Raw genomic sequence first — 21,075 nt, 5'->3', positions numbered from 1 at the left:
CCATGTTTCACTCGTTCAAAACATCGATTTTCACTTTCTTTGTGAGATTATGAAGCAGTTTAGGTCAGTAAGCCACATTTCATTGTGAGCAAACTATCTGGAGAGGTTCTGTTTGTCGGCTCAAGGTATTTTAACTAACTTTAGTATTCACGTTCTGCACTGCACAAGCATCGCTATGCACACATATCTTGAAAACTCAATTTGGTTTAAACCAAAGGCTCAAGCGTTTGCTGTTGTGGTGGATTGTCATGAGAAATATGGTGATATAATAATATTTTGGGCATTATTTTCTATTTGGCAAGAAGTAATTAACTGCTTGAGCGTTGTTAATTATGAGAGGGGAAATGACAATCCGAAACTTGTAATGTTTGCTCATTTGAAATTATTCACCCAGAGAAACGGACGCGGCTGTTTCTCGTAGGATTTCTGGAGCATAACGGTTTCAAGCTACTGTTTGACCTTGCTGCTCTTAAGGTGCACCGTGAGCATCTTTAGATTCCCGACATGTTTCCGGACCCACTCAGATGTTGCTCGATTACCCCTTAATGGTCATTTTCTTTGGAAGGCAGGGCTGATTCACCTGCTGATTTACCTGCTAGTCCCCGGCTTTATTTGCCACAATAAGAGCCGTGAAGGCTTCCAACTGTCTGGTACCCGACTGTGAGTGAAAGTCATCTGAGCTCCAATAGCCATTTAAAAAACATCAGATATTAATTCCTCTCCTCTTGCTTTTGAGTTTTCGGCTTATTGACTGGTACCTCCTAATTGTGTCTGATTGTTTTGCAAGGGCCTAATTAAGGTCTTGAATCACCAATCATTTTTCCATAGTCCTATACTAATTCCCGTAATTTCCAGTGTTCTCCTTCCCATTGTCAGACGATTGCTTTGATAATGAGCGGCTGTGCAGGGGGATTATCTTGGAGAAAGCATTTGGTGAGGACACACAGAGAAAAGGTATCATTATGATAACTGCTTTCTCTGCCTCCTAAATGAGAAGTCATCCTTAAAGTAGTCGATTACGGTCTGCACCTCTAGAGAAAGCCTGCGCAAAATTATTTGTGCCATATAATGTTCTGAGGTTCTGTGAAATTTGCACACCTGTCTCTATGATATTATGTGGCACAAAGAAGCATCTATAACTACAACACAGGACTGAACGGTCTCTGTAAGAGATGTACCAACCTCAAACTTAAACTAATAAACAATAGCAGCGTCGCCCTTTGTGTCTCCTTCAGGGTGAAGTGTTTTGGATATTTTGTTTACGAGTCCTTTCAGTTATAGCTCACCTGCACCGATGTTGTGCCTGATAATTTCCCTTAGTAGCAGTAATGCACCTACATATAAATGTTCCTTTGCTTTTTAATGTTGAGCACATAGATCATAGCACACAGCGTCTTTCTAGTGAACAACAACATGAATGACGCGATGTTAAAATGTTCTGAAAAGCCTGTAATGATCAGAGAATGTACTGAAGTACAAGTTAATCATTTTAAAGCTGTTCACACTGTGTGAATCATATTTTAAAAGGTGGCTGTATTTTAAAAACTGATTGGATTTTTTGAACCGGATTTTTAATAGACATCAACATCTGTGACAAATCACATAAATGTTCACCAGCTCATCAGTGATTAGACCATTAGGGTTCAAACATTAGTGTATTTCTTTGAATGACAACACGTTTGCTTAGTGCTCTTTCCATCAGTATGTAAATGGTAACCCGAGCCTTTCGTGTCTCTATTGTTTTTACCATCTGAGCAGCCTGATAGGAGACAGCGGTAATTAAAGCACGGGGGCGGGCCGTGAGGGGAGCCAAACGCACAATAAAAACCTTCTGTGAGATTCCAGGACGAAGGTGCCACGCAGTCCGATCCATTTTAATTGTCGTTTGAATTAATTTGAGAACGCTCAGGTCGATTAAAAAGATGCATTCCTCCGGCTGCGCGTGATGTCATATTCATTGATCCGTAGAGGTTACTTTATGCAGTCGTGTAGGATACGTTTATGCTTCTGAAACTTGGCCGTTTGGAATTCATTAGCTATTGATCCCTGTTAGCGATGGTAAACGCAGGGTCTGATAGCAGCCTTGTCTGAAGCCAGGTAATCAATTCAGTGCCATTCAGAAAACAAATGCCCTTTTACTTTATTATTGTTCTGCATCAACATTTGATACTGCAGCAAAAAAAACCCCCAAAAAACCCCCACTCATATCTCTGTCACAGAGTAACTTTGAATTTACTGTTTATTTGTCGAGCTTTTCTTCTGCCTTTGCGTTCTTTTCCCCTCTTGAGTTTGTACGAGGTTCGGTTGTCTCTGCACAGCCTCTTCCTCTCTCCTCTGCTCTCACTGACTGATTCTTGTCCTCCATCCATGCCTCCTTGCGCACTGATTGGCTGCCTGTTAGTCAGTTGCAGCCAATAAGCCATTTTGAAAATCTCAGTGTTTAGTCTGGTGCTAGGCAGTAGGATCAACAGACAGGTGGGTCGGGCAAAGTCATTGCCGTGGCTGGCTGCACAGAAAAGCTGCGTTAGCTTTTAAAGCAACATTACCCTAAGTTAATAGTAACACGGCAGTATTTCTGTAATCCCAAACAGGTTAGCCCATGTTTGTGAGCAACTGCTATGTTAAGCCCCAATGCTCAGAAGCATGTGCTCGACTCTTTCTTTTGGCTTTTCTGTCTAATTAAGCTGAATTTCTTATTGCTCTTTACACATACATGTGTTTGCCTGTGTCGTAGCAGCAGTAGCAGGTTTCACACGCCTGACCGTGTTGCTTTTAATTCACTTGTTCATATCAGCTAATTGGCTTTTTTTTAAGTCATCTTATTCCTTTGTCAGTCCTTGTAGCTGAACGCTGAGAAAGAGGCGCCAGAGCAGGGCACAGTAAGATGAGGCCTCTCTACAGGGGAAACAGAGAAAAAGTAAATCCTGTGTACTGCCTCAACTCTGTTCGCTTTCTTTGCCAGTAATAGTGTGCAGGGTGTTTTCCCAGTATACTAAAACACTCAGCAAACAGAGCTATCCAAAAATATTCCATGCACGATGTTAGATTTCAATATTTGGGCTTTGTATTGGGTTCTTGTCCTTGGCAAGATCAAGTCTCATACTCAGACACAATGAAGTGGCTGGATGGGTACGTTTCATTAATGCGAACTGCACAAACTCTGTCTGGATTAACCTGTTGACTGTTTTTCTGTCACGGCTTGAGGCAACATTAAATTAATGGAGATAAGAGCTTTGAGCCAAAAATAACCCCCTGTCTCTGGTGTGCCTGCAGAGAATAAAGTAGCACAAATTATCTTCCTGCTTAGTTTTGGCTGCCAGTATGCAAAGTTTTGGTAAAGATAACAAAACGTATAGTGTTTTATACACTTTGAAAATGCCACGTTTCTAAATGAATAGCTGCTTAACACAGCTTTTACATTTTCAGGCTTATAAAGATGTAATGCTTATTTTTTCCTTCACAAAAGGATGTCTCAGGTGGAGTCTGGTTTGGTCGTCATAACCACTGATATAGTGTTTGTGTACCTACACAGATGTATGTTGCCTTCACAGTATAACAGGGTTCCCATCAGTGTATAACAGGCCATTCGATAAAAACAAACACTAGCTTTTCTCAGCCTTTCTTATATCCTCGCACATGTAAATCATGTCGTTTCCTCCCCCGCTGACTTTATTGCATTGTCGATGACAGTGTTGATTTTTTCCACCCCTGTCTGGTTCATAATGGTACGTTCCATACCCAAGGGAAGTCCTTCAAACCCCCACCCCTCTGGTTCTCATTTGAACTTTGACCCTGGCCTTCTGCCTTTCAGGACATGAACTGACCCCCTCATTGGGGGAATGTTTTGGCTGAGCGTGGCTGACGTATCAGATGAGGCGCTCAGGTGGCCGCATGGCCATTTTCTTCTACATCGCAGAGCTAGCTGTCTCGTAGCTATGCAGACCTGTGCACTTATTTTTCCCTTTCCACAACATAGTATGTGTGAGAGAGTTGTGAAATGGATATTGTGTGGTGGTTAATAAAGATGACCTAATTATGGGGAAAGATGAAAACGGCACACAGCAGTTTCTCCAAGAAGAACATTAGGATGCCGCCTTTTCCTATCAGTAAATAGCACCGTCAGATCTAAGTGAACAGTCTGAATTGTCGACAGAGAAGTGTCGACGTTTGTGTGCTTGTTTTGCACCAGCGAGGTGTTGACTGCACACGATTTAATAAATGTAACCACATTAGATTCTGATGATAGCGTTGCACAAGTTAGACAACAGGTGTAGCACGCTGCTGTCCTTCTTCTTTCTGTTTCCAGGGATTTAATCAAGTGAAGGTGAGTTGTTTGCTACAGGCTGCTCTTGATGACAAATAATGGGGGGAAACACACATTAATCTTCAGCTCAGAACAGACTGCTTACTGGCATTACAATCCCATTACGCCGGCATCTTTGATGTTGATCTATCGGTTGGAGCCTGATCGAAGTGTTTGCTCAACGTTTATTCTGTACCGTCGTGTCAGTGCGGTGTTTCTGACTTGGTCTCATTTGTCACGAGAATATGAAATGGGTAACATTAAAAAAACAGATCATTTCTTGTTTTGTGTTTTTATTTGCATGCATCTGCAAATGTTTTGTGCCTCTCCTCCACCTGTGTTCTTATCACGCTGTCTTCTCTAAATTTGATTCTGTTTTTCTTCTTTATTTTAATGCCAGTTTGAAATTGTCCTTTCTTGCAGCAGGTCTACAGTTATAACTTCAAACGATGTCCTAATCCACTATGAAAATGAGCATCATATAATTTAAATAAAGGCTAAGATATGCACAGAAATATTTTATATGTTGCCGCTGCATCTTACTGTCTTATCCATCCATACTGGTGAACTTTTCTTTGAATGACTGCTACACTGTGGAAACGAAGGTTTTAGATTATGTGCAAAATGTGAAGTATTTCTCCACATTTTGTGTTAAATTAAAGTAACGCGGTGATTGAAAATACAGAGGTCGGGAGTCATTGCTACACTGATCGTTTCCTTGAAGTCAGAGCTGAGCAAGTAAGGCAGATGCTCAACAGTCTGGCGTTAAGCTGAGTGAGGAGGCCGGCGTGTGAGATGCTCTCAGCACAGAACTGTAGTGTGGTCTCTGGCGGATACCTTTCTCTTTAGTGAGTCACAGGTCTATGACATATGCTTGTGTTACGGTAACAAACCACCTGACTGTGCTTGGCTACTTTTCTGGCTAAACTGCAGAAGTGTGCGGCACAGGAAAACACGCTGCTGATGATGCATGAGCGATTGATACACTATATCCCAGCGTGTAAGACAGAGCTCGTCTCGTCTGCTTGAAAGAATCATTGCAGAAGTTTGCAGAAGATTCCTTATACTACCGAGTGTCCTTTTTTATGTTTTTTAATACTTTCCAGCAAAGCCACATAAAGTGTTTTATTTGATGTGTGACGAATTTGATCCAGTGTTTGTGTTTACTGAAAGAGCTCACATGATTTTGATGAATAGCATTTTAAAACAGAAGCATGTGAACTTTATTTCAATCAGGAGGTGCAGTGTGAGCGTGTCGTCAGTTTGTCATGTATCTAGACGATTTTATTTACTTTGTCAAGAAAAAGAAAAAATCTGGCATCAGCACTGAAATCTTAAGCAACCAGCACGCCCATGGAGTTGACTTTGGAAGGCGATAAGCATTCCTGCTCCACTCCATATTAGCCCGCAGTGCTCGTGTGTTGGGCAGCCTGCCAGGTAGAGGTTGCTATGGCTTCTAACACCGCCCTTTACACTGCCTAACCCCCCCACCCCCTCCCAGAAGGTGCGAGATTTTGGGAGGGGGCAGGCCACGCTTTGATTTAGACAAAAGATGTCTTTACAGTGTCAGCAGAATACTAACTGGGAATGCTGTGGCTTTCTGGTAGGAAATCATGTGATCTTTCCAGCCAAGGTTTTGTGATGGTGCCAGGCGAGGCAGAGGGAGAGAGAGACTCACACACGGAGGGAGAAAAGGGGAAAACTTTGAATAATGATGCCAGCAAATCATTTTTATACAATTTTTTTCTCTTCTACTTTGTTTCGGAGAAAATGGCGGACAGCACATCGCTGAACTGAAGCCGTGATTTCAGTGAGCTCAGTTTAGAAGTGTGCCTCGGTCTTTTCATCATTCCTCCATTTAGCAAAGTAATAAACCAATGGTCCTAGCACCCACTGCGCATAGCTCACACCCAAGTAGAAAGTGTGGATACAGAAAGATAGAAACATAAAGTCTGACAGAATAGTAGAGACGTAGGTAAGTGGCATTTTCTGTTCTCTTATTCCAGGTTTTCCTTTGTCGCACTGCGGCCGTAGGAATATTCTGTTGTTTGTGGCTCTGTGGCACTGGCACAGTTAATGGTAGCTGACCGTGGCATGCTTGATTACACTGGCATCCCTCTCAGGCTCTGCTCTCTGCTCTCTGCTATCTGCGGTCTTGACTAAGTTGAGCTAAGCTCTCACCACAGCCACATTGCTGTTGGCCAGGAGGAGGACCGCTCTGGCAATTCTGTGGGCTAGTTTGGGATACAAGTCCACAGCAGATTGTTATTATTATGGATTTAATTTTGTAGCTGGGAACTGCAGAGACATATGACACTCCCAAACTGAGGCACAGAAACTTACCGATATACACACATTTGTGTTTGTGTTTTTCTTCTTTCCCGTGTGGATGTGATGTTGTCAGAACAGTTACTGACATGTAACTGTGAACCTTTTTTTTTCTTTTCTCACAACGATAAGAGTCATTGTTAAAAGTGAATCGTAGCATTAAGCTGCAGGTCCTGGCAGATGCAAAGCATTGTGTGGTATTTAAAAGCAATTCTCTTTTCCTGTTTTTAGATAAATAAATGGCCACCCTAGAGAACCCACTGGCCCAGCGACCCATCCTCAGAGCAAGATGCAGCCACGATGGGTAAGTTACCACAATGCTGTCACCATCTGTTTGATGAACTTTGATCGTGTGGGGCGAATGTCTTGCTGCTAGCTGCGGTGTATTCACTGGCACTGCCGTGATCTGCATGAACGCCAGTGTTCAGCACACGCGTCCTGCTTTTTTACACTTGTGTTGCTATAGCTGCGAGGCAGTATTAGTCCTTTATTGAATTATTTTGCTACTTTGGCCATAACCATTTGGCACAAACCCGTAGATCCGATCTTGTGGCGAATCTGACAGCACAAGCTCGCCTCTGTGGGTCTTTGTCATTGTGGTGCGATCGTCGTGCTTGAACCTTTTTTTTTCTTTAATAATTTAGGTTTTAAACTGCTCCATATATTAATATTCAATCTTTCTCCAAGCGTAAACCTGAAATGTGGTGATAGTGATGAGACACAGTTTGGCTTGAGGATGACTTTATTCAGTACATAGACGAGAGGAACCCTAGTTGAAAATGTGTGCATCCGGGTTGAGGTAGTAGGTTGTATGGTTTAGAATTACACCCTGGGAGTTAACTGTACAACCTTCTAGCTTTCCTTGGAGTACACGTATGACATCAGTTTGCAGTTTGAACATGCAGCACCTCTAAAGTGATGCTGATCTTTAGAATAATGTAACTCTGGCTCACATGTGGTTTTTGTTTCATGGCGGGCCTGCCAGCTCACTATGGCCCTGCTAGAGTTCTAGTTAGAACACATTGTACTCAGGCTTACTGCTTGTCTTCATCTGCCTTTTAAGTGCTAACATATTCAATCCTGATAAAAGATGTTAGGAGTTGCTCCAGTTATAAACAGTTGTGAAATTCAGTATGAGTTAAACAGGGTGCTAAAATATAAAAATATGCCATATTGTCTTATTTTGAAGTGCTTTCTACTCGCTGAGGTGTAATTGCGTGGTGGAACCTATTTCACGCCGTGATGGCCTCGTGTTTCAAACCGCCGCTTCATCTTTGCGGCCTAGTATTACACGTCGGCCTTTTTATTCAACACGGCTGTGGCGTCTTTCTAATGTGTGCTGCGTGCCAAATATTATGATACACAGAGGGTTCGCTGTAAACAGAAAGTATAAAATATAATAATCAGACTTGTTATATTTAGCAGATGCTCTGTGATTGCCATTTGCACACATATTTTGAACAGCTGACTCAGGTTAGGTCTAATTGACACACCTAACACTTCCTAAAACTGTCTACCCAACGCAGCCCCACTCTATTATTGCAGTTGGATGTTTATAGGTTGTTGCCAAGTCTTGTGATACATTGTCCACAGTTCCATACTATGTGCATTTGTGATATGAGGTCCAGTTTCAGGTTGAAGCTTGCCTCAGCGACACTAGAGTCTCTGTTTACTGTGGACTTGTCCACTGACTGACTGCGTCAGACTACATCTGTGTCTGGCATTCAGCCACAGCTTGTAAAATGACTCCAAAGCACCACACAAGAGAAAAACGGCCTGGCAGATCAGCTTGAGATTGTTACTCTTCAGGACGGTTTGATGTAAGCAAGCTGCCTGCTCGAGCTGGAGCTTTGTTGTAAATTCTGCTGTAGTTCTTCATCATTGTGATAGGGTTTTTTTTTATTGATGACACAGATGTTACAATGTTTGGAGCTGAAGCTGAGCAGGCTGCCCTTCTGCAACCTTTGTCATTTATCCAACGAGCTTGTATCTTTTTCATTGTTTGATGCTCAGAGTTTCCATTGAATTGCGCTCATGCTTAGCCAGATATGCTGTTCCACTCTGAAATATTTGATGTTAAGATGTTGAAGAATTTCTTTGGCTGAAGGGTTGTCTGCAAAGTTAGCCTGCTCTTCCAGTGTGAACAGTTGTGGAAAACCCCTTACCTGTTTCCTATCAGTGCAGCTATTGAATGGAATTAATTGGCTATTTTTAGATCATCAGTAATTAAATCTGGAGGGAAACTAACACCGTTGAAATCCAGCGATCCTTGTCAGCATCGCATGGCCGGTAGAGTCACTGTCATCAAACAGGTTTCTGTGTGGGAATATGATCCTGGTAAATCCCTGGAAACCAAAGAAGGCCTTTTATCTTCCATTTTGTAATCCCACTGTCAGGAAGATCACGCCTCCTTATTCAGCTACACACCACCGGGTTTCACATTGCTGCTGCTGCTGTTCTGACCCACTCACAGGAAGAAGAGTCAGAAGAAGTGTTGAAAAGTGGACAGTGTGCTGAGGAACACAGAGGGGATCTCATGCCAGTCAGCTTGGAATGAAGAGTTAGTTCAGGCAGCACCAAATGTAGCTTCTTTATTTAATCACAAATGCAAACTTTGTTTCCTTCGTCTTTAGCTCTTACAAATTTAACAGAGTATGCAGAATCAAGATGTGCCTCACTAGTGTTTATTTCAAGAGCTGCGATTTTCTCATCTTTCCTCACCTCTGAACTTCAGTCGTTCCTCCAGATGTGTCGAGGAAAGCGTTGCTGCTGAGAATCATGCTGCCTCAGCACTCTTCTGTCCAGCTGGTCATTGGTTCCAGCTGGGCCTTCATTTATGGGATGGTTAAACAAATAAATTATGGGATTAGATAGGGCCGGTTTAGGTCGCTGATTTATTAATTTTTTTCTGCCCCCACTGCTATAACAGCCCCTTTGAGAAGTACGCTGGCAAGGAACTTCAAGGTTCTTCAGATGACTTTAAGAATTAATAAAATAAAGATTGCCTTGATTGAATTTGGTGTGCTGCAGTCCAAATGATGTACAGCAGGAAGAGCTGGCAGCACTGCGCAGACAGCCAATCATGGAGCATCACATTTGCTCTACATTTAATCAGTGAAGGCAGCCAGAAACCTAAAGAGTGCGTGTATTAGACCAGCAATAAGGAAAGTTGCTGAAACCTAGAATAATAATTCATTTTGGATGATTTTTCTTCTTTTTTGGCCAGTTTATAGTTGTTTCCTGTTGCATGTGTTCAGCTAAACGCTAGCAAATGCTGCTGCTCTTTAAAGCTCCATATGAAGATAAATCTCACTGAGCTCAAAACAAAAATAAACAGTCCCTAAAGTGAATTTATGTTACCGCCTGTGGAGTGGATGCAATGTTTACATTGTGATCAGATTGCAGATTGTCCTGCATTTTTGTTTCGATGTCAGAGAAACTGTATATTCAAAGCAAGAGACCCATCACACGAGACTAATACACTTTGTGATACTCAAAGTTCTGTGAGCCGTTTAGTTGTATTGCAGACAGTGACACTCAGGCACAAAACATTGGAAAATCAGCCAACTGCTGCTTACATCTGTAATCTCTCTGAGAGCAGAGATTGGCTTCTTGCTTTTGACGTCACCAATGGGTGGAAACCTTGGTAACAAATCGTCTGAGACCAGAACGCTGTCGGTTCTGGCCAGAACGCTACTCTAGCTCCCCAACTCATAAAATCTCACTTCCCTATAAAAATGAGCAGCCTCGAGCACCATTTCTTCCCAAGGAAACATATTCCCTTAATGCATTCGGGTTAATGGCAAATGAATAATCATAACTACTTTCACCCGCCCCCCAAACACACACAGACACACACACAGACACATGGGGGTGGGGTGTCATCGATCTGTCTGGAGTGCGCCCCTCTCTGCCTGCTGCATCAGCCGCTCTCCCCCTATTGATACGCTCTTGCCCCTTGACCCCTGGGACAGATCGATGCAATTGATTGGAGAAGGGCAGGGACAAGGGCAAGATCTGCTGACTGGCCGACAGCAGTGTGACAAGACATGATCGTCATTAATGTCCCGCTGGCTGGCTGGCTGGCTGGCTGCGAGGTGCTGTGCATCACATATTCCCCGCCGCCCGCTCTCCTCCCCTTCCAGCCTCCATCTTTCTCCTTCACTCTTCTCTTTCCCTCCTCCTACTTGTGCTGCTCCATGGTCCCAGTCTGTGCTGCTTCAGCTGACTGAGATAACTCCATCAGTGGGATACCTGTCTAATGCTCGCCTGGCATCTGCCAGCACAGATATGCATCTCCAGGCTGCATGGAGATATTCTGAGCTGAGTGTAGAAACATGAACAGTGTCATTGCGAGTGTCTGCTGCATAATGTCTTTGGGCTCATTGTGCGAGCTACTTACCAATCACAATGGAGCCGATCCTATTTTTGGTTGCTTTGAAAAGCTGTGTCTTGATGCAATTCAAAGCAAGTGTATCAGAATCTGCTTCATCTCTGTCAAAACAACTTTATGCATCCTCTGATTGGAGGTGAATCCCATCCTAGTATTATACATGCGCATGCCCTGATTCTGAATCTGAGAATATGTCACTGATACACAGCAGAAACTCATCTGTTTTTTCACTGTGTTTACTCTCATGGACCAGTTTCATCACGCTGCGGGATTCTATTTTCCAGTCTAGACTAGAAACAGGCGATGTTTGCGTGTATTGTGGAGGGGTGATGGGCAGGATAACTCCAGACTCGGCAGTGACACTGCTGTAATGGAGCTGATTGATCACCTATATGGCCGCCTGCTGGCCCCACTGGCTGTAGCATACAACAAAATCCCCCCCGCCCCGTCTCTGCGTCACCGCCACCATCGCCGAGCCGATCCACAAGGACCAACCATCCCCCATAGACTTCATCCTGGCCACGATTTTGACATTGGCAGCAGGATTTACTTGTGCACCTCTTCGGCGCTTAGCTCGCCATGTTTCTGTGTGTTTCTGCAGGACGGAAAGGTACAGACGAATTTGACATCTTTGATGAAGTGACATTTGCTGTGAGAGCCTTTTTCCTGCACTGCAGCAGAGTTGGGAAGCTGATGCTTTCCATTTGAATTAAAGGGCATAATCAATCAATGATAACATTTGCAGACCTCTCTCTCTCTTTCTCTGGCCCCTCTTTGTGGCACAGGGTCGTAACCCTAATCTATCCACGGTGTTGAAGGTGATTAAGGTTTGAGATTAGCGCAAGCTGTCGAGGGCAGATCTGGTTCAGGCTGAATGAGAATGAGTAAAATGTCATATTTTTAAAATGTACTCTCTACGGGTTTGTCCCTCGGTATCTCAAACAAAATATCTTAATTACATAAAGACAAATGTATGTCACATTTCTTTCTATTGTTGAGGTTTTTAAACATTAAAATGACCAAATGCTGCTTTGGCTACGAACAGTGAAGAATTCTGGCAAACGCTGAAAGTAGGTTTGATGTTTTTGTGACCCTTCGAGTTAATCAGTCTGACTCGAAATTATGCTTGCTGAGCTCCATTATGTATATTTCCACATAGACATAGATGTAGTGCTGGGCGGCACAGTGACACGTTTCTGTATTTTGCGTGTGATCGTGCAGGATCCAAAAAGCATGATCTGAAAATGTAACACTTGACAAGAACGATGAGGAAATTCTTGGACCAGATATTTGCTTTTGTGTCTGACTCAAACAGCCGTGTGCCTTATGCTGCCGCTCGCTGCTGTCAAGCCTCGGTCACAATATTGTGACAGTGACAGTTTGTGTTCGTGCTTGTGCTGACCACATTGCTGTGTGTGTGTGTGTGTGTGTGTGTGTGTGTGTGTGTGTGTGAGAGAGAGCTAAGCAAAGCAGCTGGAGTGTCACTCTGTCTCACTGTTCTCTGTCTGGTTTTTGGGGTGTGGGGGTCTTGTTAGTTTGTTGCTGCCTATGTTGTGTGTGTGCAATGCCATTTGTGTGCTCTCTGTCTGAGATGGTAATTTTGTGTCAGTGGCTACCTCTGCTGTGCATGTGTTTGGATGTGACTGTACCAGCTGCACCGATGCTACAAGACAGTGGGATAGCTACAGTGCATCCTCCACCACGGCCAACCAGTCCACTGCAGTGTGCACGCGTGTGTGTGTGTGTGTGTGCTGCTGAAAAAGAGAAGAAATTGATCAGCACAGGGAGGAACGTGTTCACCAGCAAAGGCTGGATGGAGGGTGTGTGTGTGTGTGAGAGAGAGAGAGAGAGAGAGAGAGAGAGGGGGGAGAGAAAGAGCGAGGGCTGTCGCTGCAGACTCCTGCTGCAGTATCTCACTTTGGGCAAGCAGCTGCAGACAGGGAGAAACAGACAAGCAGACAGGTACAGACCTGGAGTGATGGGAGGGGATGGGTGGTGGGAGGGGGTGGGGTGGAGATAGTAATAGAAGGTAGGGCTTGGGGTGCAAGGGTCAGATGGGGGAGGGGGATGAGTGAAAGCAAAGTAGCGGGTTCCGGCGGCAGCGGCAGCTAGAGGGAGCAAATGTTTTGGGGTTTCTCATTTTAATTTTTTTATATCCCGTTGTTTGTTTGGCAACGGCAGCGTGACGCGTCGGACCTGCGATGGGTACGAGAGAGAAGAAGACAGGGAAGAAAAATAAAAGTAGAGGGTGTAGATAACAGTGTCACGACATGGCTGATGTCCCATCGTCATGAGCAGGTAGGAGGAGAATGAGTAGTTCTGGTGGTGGTATTGGTGCTGTGGAGGGGTGGGGGTTGAGATGCTGAGATGGAGCTGACAATGCAATTGGAAAGGAGGGATGCTGTGTGCTGGGGAGTAGTGGGTGGGGGTGAGGGGTGGGGTGGCGGAGACGTCCCACCTCACTGACCTGCGTCTGGCTGCAGCTTCCCGCGGACACCTCAGCCTTTACCGGCACCCGCGCCGCCCCCCACCGTCTCCCCCTCCTTTCTTCTGCCACTGCCCTTTTTCCCCCCCCCTCGTTCTGTTCTTCATCATCCTCAGCTCAGAGGCGGATAACAAAAGGCGTAGTCGGTGGCAGACAGAAGAGTGAGCATGCGAGGCAACGCGTCGGGTGGCGCGGCGCATTCATTTCCGGAAGCCTCCACTTTGCCTGGCGTTCCCCAGAGAGAAGGAGACAGTCAGAGACATCTATCCGGCTGCTTTTTTTTCTTCTCCTGGTCTGAGGAGGAGGAGTTGTGGGATGATTGGGAGGAGGGGGGGGGGGCGGGGGGAGTGGGGGGGGGGGGCATTCACTGGTGTGTTTGGGTACACGACCGGTGAAAACGATATGGGAATGTTTTCAGTATTGCTTTAGCATTTACTGCAGTTTGGCATTTTTAAGTGCAGCTAAGGTCTGGATTGTGACTGTTTGGCTCCGGCCGGGCTGGAGCTGCTTTCCAGTTAATTGTCTCGCTGAAGCGCCGTGCCTTCTGACGCTGATAACTTATCGCCAAGCTTGCTGCTGTGGCGGCAGAGTTGGGCTGGTAGGTGGTAGAGTCTGGTGTCGAGGGTATTGCAGTCAGCAGTGGAAAGTGAAATATGGGAAGGGAGGCAAGTTTCGGTACCTGTGCTGAAGACGAACCCGCCCTTCTCTCGTTCGTACTGCTTTTGTGAAAAGATGATTTTTCTGGAAATTTACCCGCATTCTGTGTAATGCTGAGCAGCTCAAAGTGCCGTGCGTTTTTTATTTTTTTGGATTCAGTGTCTAACCGTACCTATCCGTAGGGGCTGCTGTGATGGAAAGCCAGAGGGTGAGGCTGCTGCTGGTGGCTCTCTGCATCCATCAGTCGAGCAGAGTCTGCCAGCCAGGTCCTGGTCCCGCCACCCTGGAAGCGAGAAATTTAGACTGATGATCAGCTGATGCTCTTTAGGACAAAGGCGAGCCCAGCTGCTTGGCTAGGGGGCTTTTCCTTCCTCAGCACAAAGGCTAGTTAGCACAGAGCAGGCAGTGCAGGCTTGTCTGTTTGTCTGAGCCTCTGCTTCTGCTTCTGTCTGGGCACTGCCACGAAGATCATTTAGGTCTGGCTGTCTCCGGCGAAATCCCTGCTTTGTCTTTCTTTGTCATCTCTGCAGCCTACTGCTGCCACTGCTGCTGTCTGCTGCTTTGTTGTTTTTTAGTGTATTTAAACATATGCCTGAAAATCTGTCTACCTTTGCAGGTCTTTGTGTGCACAGGAATCAAACCAAGCCGTCGAGAAAAAAAAAGTTGTCCGCAGTGGAAGAACGGAGGAACGCTGGAGCATATATCTGTGCAGAGCTACTTTGTTTTTTAATTGCAGCCTGTGCCTATAGTTTCAACTATATTTAAACTATAGACACTTTGTAGCTTTTGGTGCCTTTTGATAGAAATTTGGTACGTTTAAGTGGCACTGGTTGACGAAGAGACAGTGTGTGTGTGTGAGTGTGTGTGTGCATTTGTGTGTGAGTGAGTAAGAGAGAAAGAAAGGTGTCAGTGCCCTGCAGCTGACTGCGGCTCCTCTGTAGACTCTGTCGTACTTCACCTGCTCCCTGAGACCCTAACTTGTGAGCTCTCTTGATGAAAAATCACGGGTTAGGCTCTTGGGACGCGGGCGGACGGCACAATCGACTTTCTGCCGAATGTTTCACATGGAATCGGAAAGAATCAGCGGCTGATTTTCTTTTAAAAATGCATGTATGGATGGGACGGTGCAGAGAATGGCTAACACACAGAAAGGAAATAGCTTAGCACAGTAAAAAAAAAAGCACATATGTGAAGGGTTTATGTTCTGTTGGCTCCTCCGTGACATCGTATATGAACCCGTTAAGGAAAACTGCAGCACTGATGCGACTGCATCTGCAGGGCTGCGCTTGTTTGAAATTTTTTTGTTTGTTTTTCCCCCCAAAATCATGAAGGACGCCTTTCGTAATGGCGCCAGTACCGCCGCCATTAAAGCGAAAAATACCCATCGATTCTGCACTGGGCTGTCAACCGGCACCGTAATCTCTCTTTGTGTCAACATCTGTGTTTGAATACAATTCTAGTAACACATGATCTGATTAGAAATGACAGGACACCAACCAGTCCAAACCACCACACCCCAGGCTCATGTTGATTAACCCCTGTCACCACCTCCACACAGCCAATATATCTGATCCTCCATTACCAGAGCAGTCACTCTGAAATTGATAAGTCTAGACGCTATAGGAGCAAAAGGACTAATGCCACATCTGCTGCTGCTGTGAGCACTGGAGAGCTAAAACACACAAGTTCAAAAACATTTTTTTCTTTACATTTTTCATAGTTGATAATTTCACTTATCTGCTTCATCAATTGATACATTTCTCAGCCAGATGTCAGAAAGTCTTCAAATATTTTACTGTTAGAATATAAATTTTCTACATTAGCCTCAAAATAATTCTTCTAATTATAATTCACTTCTACTTTTTTTTTTTTTTTAGTTAGAAGTATGCACATAAACCAGATACATAAACAAAAAATACTCTAATGACTTTATATCTTTCTATATTTAATTGATTTTGAAAGGTCCCGATTGTTCAAATCAGGGGAAATAAAGAAAGATACCATGCAGTATGTGAAATAAAAACCTATGGCCACGCTTTGAAAATGTGGAATCGGGTCAACAGAAACCGAGTTGCTCTCTTCATCTGAATATTTCTGTTGAAATCTGCGATTGTGGTGAGATGAAACGACCAAATTGGTTAATGATCTCAATCAATATTTAAACGGGAGGCGTAGCTCAGCGCAGACAGACATCGTAATTCATTAAGACAGGCTCTTAAAGAGAAAAGGACAAGATTGAATGCTGAATAGAAAATGAAAACACTGGACCCGTCTCTTATAAACATGACTATAGAAGTGCAATTACAATAAATTAGGTCTGCATAAAAAAAAAAAAATCGGTTCTTTTCCTTTTGTGCCAGAGAAAGGTGTGAATTCATTTACAATTACAGCTTGACCTGGTTTTTAAACTTTCAGTTTTTCCCAAGACGGCATGCTTTTCTGAAAACCTAATTTCTGCTAAATTACTCGTATTAGGAATACAGTTCAAAACAATTGATTTTCTCTCTAATGCCCTCCTCTCCAACTCTCTCCCAGTCTCCAGTCTTTCTCTCTCCCTAATTATGTTTTTTTTTTCTCGTCTCCCTATTTGGTTTCATAGCGAACAATGCCGATGCCAACTAATAGTCTGTGCCTATGCCACAGAGCCCCCAGCAACAGCTGAAGGAGCGCCATGCCCCATGAATACCAAACAGGCAGGCACAGTGCGACAAGTGCTGAGCAGTCAGACGCAGCACAGGCAGAGCGGAGCTGGTGCCCACAAAACAGCCAGACAGTTTTATTAGGGTCTGTCTGACACGCAGCAAAGTCTGGCAGCACCCGAGCCCACTGATGAAACAACCCCCCCCCCCCACCCCCCTCCAACAGTAACAAAGCAGCACGCTCAGAGCAATCCACCAAGGATCCAATAAATATCACCCCGTAAAAATCAGCTCCCAGCTGGTTTGTAACTGCGCTCAATGGGGAATACAAACTTTGTTCAAAGTCAAACTAGTTCTCAATGAGCTACCGCTAAATTGATCTCGATTCTGCCATCACACATCACACACTGCATCGGACGTAGCAGCGAAGGCAGGAAGTGTCGTTCAGGAAAATGCTGCTAAAGCTTTAACGCTGTAAAAGTCGTGATTTTATTGAAAGTGAACAGATCCAAGCCTGTAGGCATTGTGCTGAGGGAAAACATTGACACTTTGGGATTAATATGTTCCTCATTAAAAGTCTTTTATTTTGTCAGTGTCAGTTTTGTTATTACTTATTATTGAAGTGTATAAAGTGTGACTTTAAAAAATGGGTTAATTTAAAATAAGAGCTGATTCAAATTGTTAAAACTTTTTTTAATGAACTCTTAATCAGGTTGCAGTTATAGTAGATCTGAAAGTGTCTGTCAAGGTTGCACTATCTAACAGCGAGGGGCAATATTAGCTTTTCTTTTCTGTTTCTGTTTTAAAAAAAACAAAACGTTTATGCACCGTGTTTATGCCGAGCCAATCAAAAGACTTTTCCTGGTGCCGGTTTAGACACAGGATGTTAAATATTATGTTTGGACTGATTAAAGCGAAATAATTGAAATTGCTGCACGGATCAGCAGATCTCGTATATTAATATGTTGCGATGTGCTTTTATCTGCACTCGTGTTAAACAAACAGCTGTCGGTATGAGGTTTCTGTTCTCGCCAAGTCTTCAAGCTCCTGCAGGAAACATTGATCCAGACCTTGAATAGGTGGAGATAAACTAAAGACTCCAGCTGATGGCCCGAGTGTGTGTGAGAGATTACGCTCCATTGTTCAGAGGTGGTCATGTAACACACTCCGCCGCCGCGTCGCTCAGCTTTAAAAGCAATAAGGCCAGATTAACATTTATTCGGCACGTTAGGATTTGGGCTGGAGCGACATGGAAATCAGGTGGATTTTGTGAATTAGATGGCTTGTTTTTGATTTTTGGTTGTTTTCGATTGTCAGGCTTTCCTGTTGGAGGATCTCTTATCGCAGCAGGGTGGGGAGGAGGCGCAGGTGGTGGTGGTCAGTGTGTAGGTGTGTGTGTTTGGGGGTGGGGGGTATCAGGTATGCCCGATAGTGGGGCAGTACAGAATGGAGGGGGGGAGTGTCTGAGTTTCCAGACACTGCGGCAGGAGGCCAGACAGTCACCTAAACGCACACACGTAGAAGTGCATTAGCGACAAAGCGACACACACAAATAATGGAGAAATACACACATTTTTGTACACAGCCTATTCAATTTTGTTTTTAATTCAATCAAGGAGTATAAATCATAGTGCCACTTGTAATGTAATTATCCTCATGCATGGAAAGCACAAAAGTTTCTTTATTATTCTCAGGGCGACGGGAGATAAACTCCATTAACTATTACAGATTATAGTAAGTGCTGTGGGAGGTGCGGCTGTCTGTTGAAAGGACAAGCGATCTGTGCTGAGACTCGAGGATTTTCGCGGCGGGCCCGTGGGCACGGAGCAGGATTGTGGAAAAGTGGGGCCGATGATTAAAAAGCAAACAACAAAGCTCCGAGGGAGCAGACTGACGGCCTGGCAGAGCAGAGGTCTCGGCTTAGCCAACTGGAATGCTCGCAGACCTGGTTGGTTGCGAGTGTTTGTGCTGTGCGCAGGTCCACAGTATTCGAGGGTGTCTCCTGGCCCTGCTCCCTGCTCGGGTCCCGTGTTTTCTCGCCATTCTCTCTCTCTCTCTCTGATCTGCGATTCACTTCGGAGGCGTTGCCAGGGAAACCTGGTATCTGGCTAGCGGCTTGATGGAGTTATTGAACTGTAACTGGCTGGGATAATTACGCTCTGTCTTGCCGGCTGGCTGTCCAGTGGCTGGGACTTGAATGTGACCTATAGCTAGCCGGCATTGTCACCGCAGGCTAAATGTTTTTAACCCCTTGGCTGCCAGACATTTGGGCTGTGGTAACTTTGGCACTGATGTCCAGTTTGAGTTTACACTTACTGGAACTCCTGCTTCTGTAGCCACGTCGTTGCTTTTGTAGCTAAAGATTCAGTTAAGCCTACGCCTGTAGCTCCAGCAGACACATGTTCAGCGTGCTTTCTGTTCATGCTGAAACAGGCCATGACTCGGAATTCCTCGTGTGTCCTCAAGTGTATCCACTGATCCCCTGAGCAGGTGGATCCTTAGATAATAAAACTGTGTTTCTTCAGAGTTTGCATGGATGGATTTGTATCTTTCAGTACAAAAGGCTTAACGTTTCACAGATTCTCTTGTGTAAAAGAAGGTTGGTGGAGTTTCTGTGTTCCTACATTTATGCTAAATTGCTATCATTATCTCTCCTCGTCTAGGAGCCCCGGCAATTGTCTGCCATTCTCCATGCTTTAAGGTAAGACAGATACCACTTGCATCTGCAACACCATCAACAAAATCCTTACTTTTCTAGTCTTATTCAGTCTGATCCATTATGCCAGCAGACAGCAGCAGATGAGAGTTTAGTTGTGTGACTGCCTTGTTTTGCTTGCAGTAGACGAGTGAGTCAGTAAAAGTGTCAGACCGCCGTAACAGACGGCCTGCGCGAGATAATTAGCCCGGAGTCATTTGGAAGGCGCTCAGCTCTGCCCAGGTGCCCACTCTGCTCAGGAAGAGACCAGGCGACCTTTTACTCAGCTCCGTCCCACTGCAGTCACTTAAAACAGTGATGGATGTTTCCCTTTACTCCCTGCTCCCTACCGGCTCTCATTCTCCTTTCCTCTCCACCCGTCCCTCTCCCATGTCACCATTTCCCTCACTTCTGTCCTCTGCTTGCAGCGCCTTGTTTGTCCCTTCTCCTCTCCTTGTTTTTCTACCCTCGTCTGCCTCTTACAGCTCCCATTCTCTCTGTTATTCCAAAGTGATGAGAGGGAAGAGGAGGAAGAAAGGTGTGGAGAAAAGGGGGAAGGGGGGGATTTAAAGTGAAGTGGTGAAGGAGACTTTTTTTTCCCCCTGTCTTTTTTTTTTAAATCCTGCCAGTTTGAGAAGAGCAGACTCGAGCCCCGCGCCCCCTCGGCTCCTCATTAGTATGCACCGGCTGTCGCTCAGGTGACATGGCCACTGGATTCCATCCCAACTGCAGGAACATCAGCAGCACGGTGGAGAGTGGGATAGCAGGTAAGGACAATGAGAACGGAACGGCGTGGAGGAAAGGAGAAGACGAAGGTGGTGGGATGGGGCATGGACTTGTATACACTGCTGCAATCCAAATCCAGCTTCTTTAATTAAAGCGTCTACTGCTGTGAGCTGAGCCGTGCAAGTTAAGTCATCGTTTGCAAAGCACATCCACGCAATTTTCCTCGTTAATGAAATATCCCGCACTTCTCTGTACACAGTTTGAACAATTCATGAATTCACGAGCATTAAATGTAGATGTTGGAGCGTCTGCTCTTTCTGCTGATTTTAATAAACACCTCTGTTGATTATGCTGCGTGTGTTCGGTTATTTCGAAATATAATATTTTTACTCCATGTAAGCAAACAGCGGAGGAATCCTGCAGTTTCCCTCAAAACAGTTTCATTGTTTTCACTTGTGCGATTTTGATTCCCCGTGATATGTAGGATATTGGTTTTGTTGCCAAAGGCAGCAAATAGAGGGGCGTACTACACAAACAGTCGCACTCTGTACGTGTGTGTCAGAGAAGCCAACAATATGAGAATAAGGAAGGAAAAAAGTGCAAGAAAGAGAGTGTGTGTGTGTGCATGCATAGGTGTTTGTGTGTGTGTGAAACAGAGACAAACTGTGTGTGTGTGTTTGGGGAGCAGTGCGGCCAGGCTGCAGATATCATCCATCTCCCTGTCACAGGCCCAAGGGCTGCTGGGAAAGTGGCAGACAGCTCCCTGGCTATGACAACAGAGGCTGCATCCTAATTTTCCGACAGAGAATGCCTGAAAAAAGCTGCGCCTCTCCTCCCTCACCGCCCAGT

General features: G+C 44.8%; 1 long non-coding RNA gene across 2 annotated transcripts in view; it reads left to right on the top strand.

The window, feature by feature from the left end:
• Positions 1 to 20,575, top strand: part of LOC309715087 — a 44,385-nt gene extending 23,810 nt beyond the window's left edge. The window contains exons 2-4 of one of the 2 annotated variants that reach the window (XR_014279144.1): positions 6,863 to 6,935; positions 19,469 to 19,506; positions 20,130 to 20,575. This is a non-coding gene — a long non-coding RNA (uncharacterized lncRNA). Of the gene's footprint in view, positions 1 to 6,862; positions 6,936 to 19,468 lie in introns of both variants that reach the window. The other variant, XR_014279145.1, reaches the window with a different exon arrangement.
• The last annotated feature ends 500 nt before the right edge of the window (positions 20,576 to 21,075 follow it).

The sequence above is a fragment of the Aulonocara stuartgranti genome (assembly GCF_965226115.1).
Source record: "Aulonocara stuartgranti genome assembly, chromosome: 10".
In the NCBI taxonomy this organism is placed as follows: Eukaryota; Metazoa; Chordata; class Actinopteri; order Cichliformes; family Cichlidae; genus Aulonocara; species Aulonocara stuartgranti.
Note: the sequence above shows the minus strand (reverse complement) of the source record. Positions and strands in the feature narration are given on the sequence as shown.